A 14,766-nucleotide genomic window follows, 5' to 3' on the forward strand; every position below is an offset into this window, starting at 1 on the left:
GTAGCTGAAACCCCACCATGACAGATATTCAAATATGAGACAATAATGCAAAGATGACAATAAATTGGAAGAAAAACTTCTGAGAATTGTTTGATTTGCCCTCCTGATAGTTTCATTTCTTATAAATAAAAAGGGGAGCTGCCATCTTGGATCTAATTCTGATGAATAAGGGAAGCTGTTGCTGAAGTGGAAGTGACTATGTTATCCTGTACGTACTAACCAGAGGAAAGAGCCCTCAACTTCTGGGAAGAGGCGGATTTTTCAAAAAGCAAGACTCTAAAACCTAATATTCCAGAAGGGATCCAAGAGGCATGAGTGGCTCTTAAAAATAAAATTAAAAAAAAAAATAAGATAAAATAAAATTCTGATAGTCCTGCAATAAATAGTTCTTATAAGGGATAAAAGTTAGTCATCTAAAGAAGTAGGGAGCTCTCAGGTGAGCTCTCATCTTGAACTGTAGTTCTTATAATCCCATGTGTCATGGGAGGGACCTGGTGGGACATAATTGAATCATGGGGGCAGTTACCTCCATGCTGTTCTCTTGATAGTGAGTTCTCACGAGATCTAATGGTTTTATAAGGGGCTTTTTGCCCTTTTACTTGGCACTTCTCTTTGCTGCTGCCATGTGAAGAAGGACGTGTTTTCTTCCCCTTCTGCCATGATTGTGTTTCCTGAGGCCTCCCCAGCTCTGTGGAACTGTGAGTCAATTAAACCTCTTTCCTTTATAAATTACCCAGTCTCAGGTATGTTTTTATTGGCAGTGTGAGAACAGACTAATACAGAACATAAACCTGTTCTTGGAATCTAAAGTGAGTGTAGATAATGAGTAGCTGTTTTTTCAAGCCATGTCTTTCCTACTCACCCTTGTTCAGTTTACTTTGTTTGCCCTTTAATGCTTCCTCTGGCTTTTGATTTCCTTCTGCCTGTGAATTTACCTATGTATTTAAATTTCTCTCTCTCTCTCTCTCTCTCACTCTCTCTCATCTCTATATTTGTTTCTTGGAATTTCTCTCCTTGGATTTCAATGTACTTCAACCTATATTCGCATGTGATCTCTTTCTCCTTCATGGTCTTGGTATACTCCTGGTACCATACTTACACTTTATTGGTTTCTTCTTCCCCTTCCCTAACCCTTGCTCCCTGTTGTGATGGCCAGAAAGACTCTGCAGAAAGACTGTGTCCTCAGTAGTAGTGGGGGATTGAAAGATTCGGAAGCTTTCTACAGTGATGCTTCCTTCTCATCAACCCTACCATGCCAGCTCCACTTTTTACATTCAAACACTTACCTGAAAATTTAAAGATAAATTCAAGAGTGAATTCATTCACTTTACAAAGTAAAGAGGGATGAGAGTCCCTTTAAGTAGCATCTTCTCAAGTGTTTGTTTACAGATCATTAAATATTTAACTTAGTAAGAAACTAAAAGCTGAAAATGTTCCAAACCACTGTTGATTAAATAGAAAACTGGAATTAAGTTAAAGCAAATCTGAAATTAAAATAACAACCAATTTGAAATTTTCATGTTATGAGACAAGAAGTTAAAATACTTGACTGTCCGGTTCAACAGGGGACATCTGGCAAGCCCAGGTCTTGCCTTTTCTGGCAACTGAGACCTGATGTTCAGCTTTGGGGTCATTCTGAAACCTGTACTGCATCTCTTCAGGGCAGAGGGTGCCCGCTCCATTCTTAGCCCTGCTCCCTACCCGCTTTTGTGTCTTCACCCTTGGCCAAGATACAAACGATTGAAGGTTGAGTTCATTTCCAAGGATGAATATTGCTAACATGGCTAAAAATACAAGAATATAATCAGCAAGTCTAACCTGCATCATAAAAGTGCTAAAGATAATATAAAAGGATGTCCAAAACTGTACGTTGAACCAAAGAATGAGGAAGAAATAAAGGCTTGATGGAGTAGAGATGGGTGGGGTAAGGCTAAATGATTGAAAAAACAGAACCACTCAACTTTGAATTCACCTTTGTCTACTGTAGCAAGGAGAATGATCTTCAAACTGGAAAGAACAAAGCAAACATAGTTAAGAAGGAACAGAAACTCCAGATAAGGAAAGTGATAGTGAGAAAACACTTAGCTGACAAAACGTTCAAGTCTCTGGATAAACTGCATTCTAGTAGAATTACAGTGTTTACAAAACTACTGTTGGTAATTGTGGAGAATTTATGAAGAGAGATACAGAAAGACTAGATGGATAAACATCTTAATTTTTTTTTGTTTTTTTGATGTTGTACTTGATATTATATTTGGTGTCTGTTATATATACAGCAAATTGCAAAAATATATGATAGAAATATATATTATATCTCATATAATGTATATTAGGCACCCTGAAACATGTTATGGAAAGACTAGCTCCAAAAAATGAGAGGGCACTGGTCATGTGGAGCAGTTGTCCTGGCGACGGTGTTGCAGAGACCTCATGTTGAATTCGTGTCTGCTTGTCCATCATCTGAGCACAGTGCTCATCACGTTGCCCCATCTTAATTGTTAATAGGGGAGAAAGTGGATTTTAGACACTAAAGACAGATTAATTTGAAATCAAGATCTAGAAAGGGATATAATGACTCCTAGTATCAGCATGGATTTAGAAAGTATTTCATTGCCTTTTTTCTATGTGAGTATTTAATTTCTTTTTATAAAAGTTGCTGCACACTATGCCATTATTTACTTTACTGATTCAGGCATTTGATAAATACATACATATTAAGTACTTACCTGGCTCTGAGTCCAAGTATGGGAGGACAGAGATAATCAGACCCTGACTTTGACCTTAAGACCTCCCAGTCTATTTGAGAACATAAGGAATTGTGAAGAAGAACAGAACAGATCTGGGTCAGTAGATGATGACTTTGGTCTTTGGGTGTGGTGATTTTGAGTGCCATGGGTCTCCAGGTTGGGATATCTAGCAGTCATTTGGAGATGTCTGGAGCTCTGGACAGAGCTCTTGTCTGGGAATATAGGTAGGAGGCAGGTAAAGCTGTGGTCATGTTGAGAAGAAAAGAGAGTGAATTATGGAAAGGGCTCAAAATATAGGTATCAGGAGAGGAGCCAGTTACTGTGACTGAGACAGAATCAGCAGAAAGTTAGAAGGACCATGGAAGGCTGCCATGTGGAAACCAAGGGAAGTGAGACCATCACAAAGGAGAGGATATGAAGGTTAGAAAGATGAATTCTGCAGAGTCTACTACTTCCAGAATTAGATCATTGATGATCTTAGCTAGGACAGCTTAGTGGAGTGGTGAGGACAGCAGCCAATAGCAGTAAGCTAAAGGTGATGGAATGTGAGAAACTAGAGTGCCATGGTTTGGATGTGGTTTGTCCCCACCAAAACTCATGTTGAAATTTAATTGTCAATGTGGTGGTTTTGGGCAGTGGGGCCATTGAAAGATGATTAGGTTGTTGAGATAGATTAAGTCTTTCTTGAGAGACTGGATTAATTTCTGCAGGAGTGGGTTTTTATAAAGTGAAGTTGCCTGTAATGTTTTGCTCTCTGCATGTGTCCATTTCCTCTTCCACTTCTTTGCCATGATGTGATACAGCATGAAGCCCTCACCAGAAGCCAAGCAGATGCTGGTGCCATGCATCTTGGACTTCCCAGCCTGCAGAATCATGAGCCAAATAAGCCTCTTTTTAAAAATATGTAAATTACCTAGTCTCATGTATTCTGTTATAGCCGCAAATAAATGGACCAAGATCTGGAGAGAGTGAATGAAGATTTTTATGATCTTGGTTATGAAGGTTAGAGTAGGGCATGAGGTAGATGGAGAGATTTTTTTCTTTCAAATGATGATACAGATTTAGTCGTTTTCTAATAGATAATGCAAATATAGCTTCTGTTTATTGAATATTTAGGCATTGTGCTGAGCATTTTACCTACATTATACCATTTAATCTTCATACCATCTATGGAGGTAGGTACTATCATTCTCAGTTTATAGATTAAAATATTGAGGCTTAGAGATGGTAAGTCATATGACCTCAGTACACAGACTGGAAGGGGCAAAGCAGTGCTCCAAACTCAGATTTCACTGGTTGCAAATCTGTTTGTACTCAATATGCAGAGCAATGGTTCTCAAACTTTAGCATGTATGAGAATTACCTGGAGATAAATACCTGTTGAAACACAGACTGATGGGCCCCAGCTCTGGAATTTCTGATTCAGTAGGTCTGAAGTGGGGCCTGATAATTGTGCATGTCTAACCAGTTCCAGGTATGATTCTTGTTCCAGGACCACGCTTTGAGAACCCCTAGAAATGCAAACTCTTGGGTCCTAGCAATCTGTATTTTACCAAGTTTCGCAGATGATTCTGATGCATGCTAAAGTTTGAGAAACACTTTCCTAAGGTAAAGAAGAAGTTGGTGGAAAGGAGGAGGTGGAAAATAAAGGAGTATAAAAAAGTGATGCATAAAGGACCTGGAGGGGATGGGAAGTGCTGGGATTCATGACACAGGTGGACCTTGGCAAAAAGAGTGAACTAGCTCCAAAGTGGGAGGAGGTGGGAGGAGGGGATGAGGATTTGCAAGTGTGTGAGAGAAGACTGGCGACTGGAAAATGGAGGGCAGTGCTATGGCTTTCAGTGTTTCAGGATTTTAGCAAGACACTTGACAGTACCTCTTTTGATATTTGTGTTGGAAGGTGAGGAAATGAGAACTCACTGAGAGTGTATTAAGTGGCTTTGAAGCTGGCTGTCTCCTAGAATAAACTTTTAGGGATGTGCCACTTGGTTCTGTCAAACTTTTAATCAACCAGTGGCAAAGCACAGAAAGTACACTCTTCAAATCTGAAGATGACATGAAGCTGGGAGCAATAACTAATTACTGGGACGACAGAGTCAGGATTCAAAAAGATACTGACTGGCAGGACTGATGGGCCAAATGAAACAAGATGAAATTTAATAGGTATAAATGTAACTTCCTGCACTTAAGTTTTTTAAAAAAATCAACCTTACCATTAGAGGGGAAATTTTAGGAATCTGAGGCCAGTAGCTCAGGCAGCTCAGCATTGTATTAGCCTTATGGCTGCCTGGTTTAGCCTTAAATCTGGGTTCTATAACAAAATTATTGACTTATTCCTTATGCCAAATTCTTTCCTTGTCACCCACCTCTGGTAACATTTCACCACCTTTTGTTCCTGTGTCCCCATGTGTCCCACACTCCTGACCTGGTTTTTCTGTTCCTAAGTTTCTCTGGAATCAGAGTTGGCCTTTACTCTTGCCATTCTTTCCTGAGCCCACAGTCTTGGCCTGAACTCAAGTGCCCACATCTCTCTAGGATTTCAGCCCCTGGGGATGCCTGACCTCCCAGATACCTATCACATCTCTTCACGTCTTGGTGTGTTATCTGTCTGTGATGCATTGTAGCTGTTGCCAAAACTGTGGGGGGGTCCTATTGCTACTTGGCAGTATTTCTGACATCACCTGCTTGCCTGCCACTTCCTCTTGTTTTCTGCTGTTGGGTCCACCCAATGCTACAGGAAATAAATAACTGTAGAGATTTCTAATGAAGTTTCATTTTGAATGAATGGGAACTTTAGTTTCAGCTTATGTGTAATTGCTCACAAAAATAAAATCTTGTATTCATATTGCACTGTAAAATTTATGAAGTACTTTCATGTATTCTTTTTTTTTTCATTTAAATTTGACTGTAATCCTGTAGATAGGTTTTGGAATCTTCATTTTGCAGCTGAGGAAATTGGAGCTCAGTATGGTGAAATGACTTGCCTAAAGCCACACAGCTACTAATTGGTAGAACTGGGATGGAAACCCAGGCCTTCTGATGCCAGCTACCGCCTCACAGCTGCACCTGTTAATCAACTGTTTGAAAACTTGGTTTTTCTCCCAAGTATTAGCTTTTTCTAAAGATATATATATTGTGAGAGTGTCAAGTAGATAATGACTCCAGTGCATTCAAGTACTGCAAGGCCTTGAGAAGAGATTACCAAGTATGACATATCAGAGGGTTTTAAAAATTTATTATTTAACACATCAGCAACCACATCACACTTAAACTCTCTAAGTAACTAAAATAGATAATTGTCTTAAGGAAACATAAGCAATGCAGCTTAGTTCAGTGTTGAGACATCATTCATGTTTCTCCTGTTCTTGTCTAGGCCCTCATTAGTTTATGTTTGGATTTCCGTACCAATGGTTCACTGATGCACCTGGTTCCATTCTCTTCAGTGCCAGTTCATTCTGCATCACACTATGAGGTGAGTCGTTCTTAAACATTGCTTTTATTATTGCCTCGCCTTGGATCAAAGACTTTTATTGGCTTCCTCTTGCCTGCAGCATCAAGTTTAAACTTCTTGCCTGGCTTTCAGTGCCCTTCATAATTTGATTGTATCTTATCTGGCACAAACCTATTCCTTAGGAAAGACCAATCTCCTGTTTTATCCATGCTGGTTAGTCTTCATGTTTTCTGAACTTCTTAGATGGAATTCACTTCCTCACACATTTTAATTATCTACCATAGGCAGTACACTGTGCTCAGCCTTGCATACTTGTGGGAATATTATTATAGTGACTGATTTAGCTGGAGAAAGCATTTGCCACCTAAAATAAGTAATTGTAGTGGAAAGCCAGGTTTCCAAGCATGACTGAGAAAATTTCCTTGAAGAGAACACAGATTGGGAGTTTAAAACCAACCCTAATAAAAAAAAAAAGCTTGATCCTGAGAAAGATATTGTTTGAAATCTGTGAAAATTGTGACTTTACAGAGGTCATGAAATCTCTTTGTTTCAGATATGGAAGGGGCATGAGAGGTTCCTTTTAGATGATAAATATAGTGTAGTAGAAGAAAGAACAAGAGGTTTGGTGTTAACATCTCATCTCTAACATTTACCAATTTGTTAACTTTGACCAACATTTTACCTCCTCAGGCCTCATTTTCCTCCATCTGTAAAATGATAATGATACTTACCTAGATATATAGTTGCTGAAAAAACAAATGAGTGAAGTGACTTACATAAGTGTGTACAGTACTTACCATATAGTGTGGTGCTTAATAAAGGAGCTGCTATTATATAAAAGAAAGAAAGAAACTATTATATATTGGATGTTATAGTGTTTGGTGGGAAACTCAGTTCCAGAGTATCCTAATCCTGTCTTATTTTTTAGGAAATACCCGTACAAAATAAACAACCCCAAACATACGCACATAAGGCAATTGTCCTCCAACCCAATGTCCTGGCCTGCCCTGGAGAGCTGTAAGTTCTTTCTCTCAGGCACTAAGGAAGAGACCAAAGAAAGAGGCATGTGCCTCAGTGTGGGCAAACCCTTCACCTCCTGTAGACATCACCCTTTCACACTCAGTGCACTCTGTCATGGGCTGCCATGAAGTACGCAAGAGCAGGAGACCGTGCATCTCCTTGCCTGGTCTAGCATCCAGCTTCCCAAAATCTTACTGATATGAACTTTCTTCCACAGACTCAAATTGTATATTTTTTATTTGAATGCAAAACAGAGAGAACTGGCCCTTCTTGGGGACAGTACTTTAGAAAACAGGATGTCAAGAGGTCACATGTGGAATCTATTTATCTTTAGGGAGTCATTGGACTATAGGTTAAAAATAATAATCTGGGGTCCTGAACACATAAAGAACAATTTAAAACAAACTTTGGGCCTTTTTCTTTCTAGGGAGCGAAAATTTGGAAATTTTAAATTGCTTATCTCTTCCCTAAAAAAGGAAAATAGAATGTACTCTTTGATCTAACAAAAAAAAAGTAACTAAATGATGTGTATTATGGCCTTTTGAGGAAGAGTGAAATAATTGAGGAAAAAAAATTAGGAAAAAAGAAGGGGAGAAACCAAGGGAGAGAAGGAGATGGGAAAAGCAATGCCTGGGAATAAAGAAGGAGTAAAAGGAGAAATAACAAATGCATGGAAAAGAGGGAGAGAGATAAGAAAGAGTGGAGGGGATGGGCCAGGGGGAGATATCTATGTAGAAACATTTAATTTCAATATGGTAGCTGAGAAGACTTTCCTGGTTATCTCTGTAGCTCCATACCAGGCAAGGAAATGGGGACTGAGACTACAAAATGAATGTATGTATGGAGTGGAGAGGAATGGTAGGAGTATGAGAAAGCCCAGGAAACAACAAAAACAAGGGAGAAAGAGTCTTCTAAACCCCCAGCAGAGTTGCCTACAAGATGAGTTCTATGTGCCTGGCAGGATACTGAAGCAGTGAGGAGAGGAGTGGGCCTGAAGAGACGGGCTAATGAAGATGTGATTGTCATCTGGGTGACAGTGACCTGTGAGGACTGCTGAGAAAAGACCACAGGGCCCGAGGGCATCTCACTGATGCTGCCATGGATAGACAGTATCCCAAGGGGAGAGATCCTGCATTGACTGAAACTTGAAGTTCATTGCTCAGAAGAATGGGGGAATTCAAAATAGAGATAAAGTTACAGAAAAAAAAAAAAGAAGGTGTATTTATTTTTATCAGAATTTAGTGTCTGAGAATTTGCTCCCACTATATGGAAAGTAAGCATGGTTATACAGCTCCCTTATTCTGTGCCTGTACTAGGCTGAATCGTGCCCCCTCAACCACCTCTGCCCAAAACAGATGTCTACATCCTAATCCTGGAACCTGTGGATAATAACTTACTTGAAGAAAGAGTCTTTGCAGTTGTAATTAAGTTAAGGATCTTGAGATAAGGAGATCATCCTGGATTATCTGGGTAGGCCCTAAATTCAATGACAAGTGTCCTTATGAGAGGCACACAGAAGAGAGACACAGAAGCGGAAGGGATGTGCAGATGGAGGCACAAGTCAAGGAATCCTGATAGCGACCAGAGGCTAGAGGAGGCAAGGAACAAAATCTCTCCTGGACCCACTGCAGGGAGTGTGGCCCTGCTGGCACCTTGATTTCAGACTTCAGGACTCCAGAATTGTGAAGGACTAAGTTTTTCTTGTTTTAAGCCACCAAGTTTGTATTAATTTGTTACAGCAGCCACAGGAAAACTAATAGTGTTCAAATTCATCTTGCTAGAGATCTGTCTCCCAGAACAATTCTGAACAAACACTCTTTTCTATAAATTAAAGTGAACACTTTACGTACTTGAAGACTGACATAAAATGGCAGAAATTCAAAATAAAAGGAGATCTTAGAGACAGTCTAATTGTCTTGCATTGAGGTCCTTTGCTTGTGGTTGGCAAATGAAATACTGGCCAAACAAAGATGAGAGCCAGGTATCTGCCCTCCCAGTTCAGTGCTCTTTCTCCTACCCTGTGCTGCCTCCTTGTAAGAACATGGGCTGTGTATTCATCTGTTTTCATGCTGCTAATAAAGATATACCTGAGACTGGGTAATTTATAAAGGAAAGAGGTTTAATTGACTCACAGTTCCACATGGCTGGGGAGGCCTCACAATCATGGCAGAAGGCAAATGAGGAGCAAAGTCACATATTAATATGGTGGTAGACTAAGAAAGAGCTTGTTCAGGGGAACTCCCCTTTATAAAACCATCAGATCTCCTGAGACTTACTATCACGACAACAGCATGGGAAAGACCCACCCCCATGGTTCAATTTACTCCCACCAGGTCCCTCCCACCACACTTGGGAATTATGGGAGCTACAATTCAAGATGACATTTGGGTGGGGACACAGCCAAACCATATCAGGCAGTATCTTACACATTTTTGTTTCATATATTCATGTATCAATTATGTATTGATCACAAATATTGGTCACTCTTCTAGCTATTAAAGATATAATAAAATATATTTTTTAATTATAGTATATGTTAATGTATGTATTGGGGGAGGGAGTGGTAGGAGTATGAGAAAGGCCAGGAAACAACAAAAAAAAATCTTAAAAATAGGAAGAAGAGTCATCAGCACAGTTGCTTATGTAGAGAAGGTGCTCAGATGTTGGTTTACTACTGTTGCTTTCAGTTCTTTTCTTCCCTAAACCTCCTAAGGAAACTCCAAGATCATTTTTGACTCTGGCAAGCTGCATTACACAGCTCCAGTTTCCTAACATTTCCTTGATGGATTATTGTGGTTTCTTAAGAATGATCTCCTTTAAAACAATATTTATGTTACTTCTTAAAAATGTAGCATGGCATTTAAGGTACAAAGACAGATGTAGCCTACGTGGACTCATCCATATTATCAACACTGATTAAATTCACACTGTGGAAATCGTGCCACACACAGGCTTGGTAAAATAAAATTCTTAACCAGATTGCAAATCAATTAGTAATATTCTGAATCATATGTTCCTAAGCATTATACTTAATTTTAAGTTTTCTATAGTGATGAAATATCCTTTCACATGTTATGTTTTATATCTTAGCCATTCTTAACAAATTTTGGTTATGCTGGCATCTTGCTAATAGAATACAAAATATTCCAGCTTTCTTAACAGCACTTCTAATAATGTTGTACTTATACTTGTCATCAACACACTTCACAGTATTTTTTTTCTTTTAGACCAGAATTATATTAGTATTTCTCATAGCATTAAAAAAAATTCCAGTTTTGTCCACTAAAAGGTCATAGTACTTAGGGAAACTGATTATATTTCTTATGTAGACAAATAGAGACACCAGGAACACTTACAGACACAGACACAGGCTGTGAATACATAACTCCAAATGCCTAAATAAAAATTCAACATCAAGTTAACTTCCAATTACCTGGATACTTGCTGACTTTTGGGGAGTATTACATTTAATGGAATTTTAAAATGTTGTACTAAAAAATTTATATTTTATAGACTGTAAGCACCATGAGAACAAAGTAATTTTTATCTGCGTGACTTCGACAAGTTACTTAATCTTTTTGTGCCTGTTTCCTAATCTTTAAAATGAGGATAACAGTAGTAGGTACTTCAGAGGCCTTAGTAAAGACTAAATGACATATATATGCCAGGAAATAGAACACAGGCACTTGACATAGACTCTTTGTTGGTGTGCTTGCTGCCTTGCCCAGTGACTGACACAGAGGAGATGCTCAATATTTGTAAATGAATATAGGCAATGACAGCACAGAGGGAGGCACCTGGAGTGCCCCCACAGAACATGACTTAGGAGCACATTTACAAATACATTGTTTTTCCTTATTCCAATGCACATTTACAAATACATTGTGTTTCCTTATTCCAACGCAGCAGATAGTTTCTTCCTTTGCTACCATCTGGCTTTTAGACTGGGTGGTTGGGGAACAGGAGCAGGAAAATGTCATGAAGTAACTTTGCAGTCTCTTCACCACTCTCAGGACAAAGGTGTCCAGAATTTAAAGTTTATTTGGGTCTCCACCCACCTACTGATTTAGTGTCCCTCTAAGTCTTCAGTGCCTGTGAGAGTCCTACTAGAGAGTTAATGGGTTGAGATTGAAATAAAAATTGCTAACATTTATTATGTACCAAATGGGCCAAGCACTAGAGGAAGCATTTCACCTGTTTTATTTCATTTAGCCTTCACAACAAACAAAAGAGGCAAGTACTATTATTTTGACTACTTTATGGAAGGAGAAACAGAGAGTTAAAGAGTCTGACTGACTTGCTCAAGATCACCTAAATTGGCAATGGATGGTCTGGAACCCAGTTGGGGCTCCTGCAGTTCATATTCTTTTTTTTTTTTTTTACTTTATTTTTTTTTTTATTATTAGTAGTATTATTATTATTATACTCTAGGCTCTATGGTACATGTGCGCAACATGCAGGTAAGTTACATATGTATACATGTGCCATGCTTAGCGGGTATTCCATGTCTGATGGCAGCCTGTGATCTTACACTCAAGGAAGTTTAGATGTCTCCCAATATTTCTCCCCAGGTTTAAGGAGTCACTAGCTGGTTGGACATTATCAGATACTGGGAGGTAGCAGTGAATATACTTATGATCACCGTCCCCATTTCACTCAGTGTGGTTAAATGCTTTTGCCGTGAGAGAAAAACAATGAGATGGATGAGTCTCCAAGGGAGTATTGGATTCAATTACTTTAATTTTTGTGTGTGATTTAAATGCACTTACCACAGTTTAGAAAACAGAGGATCTGAAGTTTGGAGAAATATAACAAAGCTGGCATATGGAAAATGAATTCTAGGCCTTAAATCTCTCTTAGTGCAGCATTTCTGCTTCTTCTTCCACTCCCTATGCAAGAAGAGTAGTTATTTGTAGAAAAGGAGAGCAAGAAACCAGGTGAATTTTATATACTGGGCTGAAACAAGGCCAGTGGCAATGCCACTATATCAAAAAAAGTTGTGGGAAAACCAATCTTAAGACTGGTTATAGATGAACAACTTGTTGCAGACAAATGCTCCTGATGAGATCAGCTTAAAAAATCCAGCTAAAATAGAAAAATCATATGTTTTAAAGTCTTGACTAATTGTCCAGGCAGTCAAGACTTGAAAAGCAAATCACAGAAAGAAGGGAAACCAACTAAGGTGAGCACAGTATTAGAAGCTGGGCAGAAGGTGACAGCTAAGAGATAATGAGGCCAGCAGAACTTTAAGCAATTGCATAGCCATGTGAATAAAAAATTAGAATTCTGGCCAGGCATGGTTGCTCACACCTATAATCCCACTGCTTTGGGAGATCGAGGTAGGAGGATCACTTGAGGCCAGAAGTTTGAGATCAATCTGGACAACAGCAAGACTCTGCTTATAAAAAACAAACAAACAAAAATAATTAGAATTCTACTTTGCCATGATAGGCAGAGCTTAAAAAGCCAAGATCCTAGAGAGAAATGAAGTACAGAGAAGTGAGCCCAACACTTGAGACATTTACTGATGAAGATATGCAAGGCAAGAGGCTAAAAAACTAAGCAAAAAGTAACTGAATGTAAAATGGAATTTTATGCAGCCTCGTGTGCTGGAGAGACAAAAACTGGAGTTCAGGAATTGGTAAGGAGGAAGGGCCCTAAGAAACAACTGTAGATATTGGGCTTATTAGATACAGACTTAAAAATAATTGAGATTAACATATTTGATTAAATAGATGACAAAAATGAAGACTTTCACTAGAGAATTGAAATTGTTGAAAAGCAAGTGGAAATTCTGGATAAGAAAATATAATAACAAAATTACTTGAATTAATTAACTCAGATGGGTTTAAGTGGAAACTGAACATACTTGAAAGGAGAATTAATAAGCTGGAAAATAATCAGTACAAAATATCTAGATTGAAGAGTTAAAAGTAAAAATTATAAAAAGTAGAGAAAGTTGTGTAAGAGATTTATGGGGCATGGACTAATATGTATAATTGGAGTCACAGAAGGGTAGGAGAGAGACTGGAGTAGAAGCAGTATCTACTTCAACAGAAGAAGCATTAATGGCTGAGAATGTTCAAAACCAATGAAAGACATTATCACAAAATCAAAATGCACTTGCAACCCAAAGCAAGGTAAGTACAAAGAAATCATAGATAAATACTTAACAGAAAAACTGCCAAGAACCAAAGTGATAGATTAGATATTAGCATCCAGAAAAAACAAAGGCACATTACCTTCAAAAGAGTAATAACATGACTGACAGCTGGCTTCTTAAAAGAAATATCAGAAGCTGAAAGAAAATGTCTGCCAACTTAGAATTTTATATACAGCAGAAATATCCTTCATAATTATGATGAAATAAGAAATATTTCCAGGCAAAATGAAGGAAATTATCACCAGCAGAAAATAGGCAAAAGAAATACTCAGTAACTAAAGGAGCTTTCCAGGCAGAAAGAATCTCAGCAGAAATAAAGTGAAAGCAATAACAATAGCAACAACAGCAACAACAAAAGGGAAGGAATAGCAACAGAAATGGTCAATACAGTCAGTTCTGTTACAGCACATTTCTAAAAATCACAAAACTATACAAAATTAATAATGAAAACTGCAGGCTTAGAGGGAAAATGAGTTTACATTTACAGCATTTAAAAATTTCATAGCTGACACCAAAATATAGACAGAAACCTAATGAAAACTGTAGCAAAGTTTTACACGTTAAATGGTTAAGAAACATATCGGTTCTACAATAAATATGGCATTTTATCTTGAAAAAAACTTCGTGTGTGTGAATGTGGGTATCAGAAAGTTTGCAGCTTGTGAAGTGGTAAAAGTAAGATTATCTGAAATTTGACAAAAAGTTGTAATGGATGTGGCTCATAACACACATGATGAACTGAGGCAGCTGGCAGATGTTTGAGATGAATACCTGTGTACGTTTTTATATTTTATTTTGCTGAGTTAAGCTGAGCACAGTTTTTCTTCTTTGCATTCACCTGTGTTTCTCATGGATAAAATTGAGCAAAAGCAAATGCAAAATTTACATTATACTAAAGTGATTTTCTAGTATATCAATTGCATTAAAACAAATTCATATTTTCAAAGCAAGCATTATAGAAGCACTGACTGTATGAAAGAAAACCTAAATAAATATTGGTTGTACAAAACAATAAGAGATATGTGCATAATTAAAATTTATGACAATATTGGCACAAAAGGTTGCAAGGGGGAAATGATGTTAAATTTTTTTTGTGATCGTAATATGGTTTGGGAAGTGGATATAGTACTAATTTAGTCCTAATAACTCAAAAGGCATGTAGTAATTTCTAGGGATATAAAAAGTATACCTAAGAAACTAACAGAGGACAATAAGTAGAATTATAAAATAAATACGGGTTAAATCCAAAGAAAAGCAAGAAATGAGAGAAGCGAAGAAAAACAGGTGGACTAAATAAAAAAATAGTAAAATAATAGATCCAAACCTAAATATATCAGTAACCACAGTAAATAAAAGGGATCTAAATACTCCAGTCAAAAGACAGA

The 14,766-nt window shown here is 38.0% G+C and overlaps 1 long non-coding RNA gene across 2 annotated transcripts in view; it reads left to right on the top strand.

The window, feature by feature from the left end:
• The window catches only part of LOC129037950 (uncharacterized), a 361,691-nt gene that overhangs the window by 109,760 nt on the left and 237,165 nt on the right, over window positions 1-14,766 (top strand). For both annotated transcript variants that reach the window (XR_010126767.1, XR_008503025.2), the window contains exon 3: window positions 6,121-6,219. This is a non-coding gene — a long non-coding RNA (uncharacterized LOC129037950). The remainder of the gene's footprint in view (window positions 1-6,120; window positions 6,220-14,766) is intronic.

The sequence above is a fragment of the Pongo pygmaeus genome, chromosome 5, assembly GCF_028885625.2.
Source record: "Pongo pygmaeus isolate AG05252 chromosome 5, NHGRI_mPonPyg2-v2.0_pri, whole genome shotgun sequence".
Taxonomy (NCBI): Eukaryota; Metazoa; Chordata; class Mammalia; order Primates; family Hominidae; genus Pongo; species Pongo pygmaeus.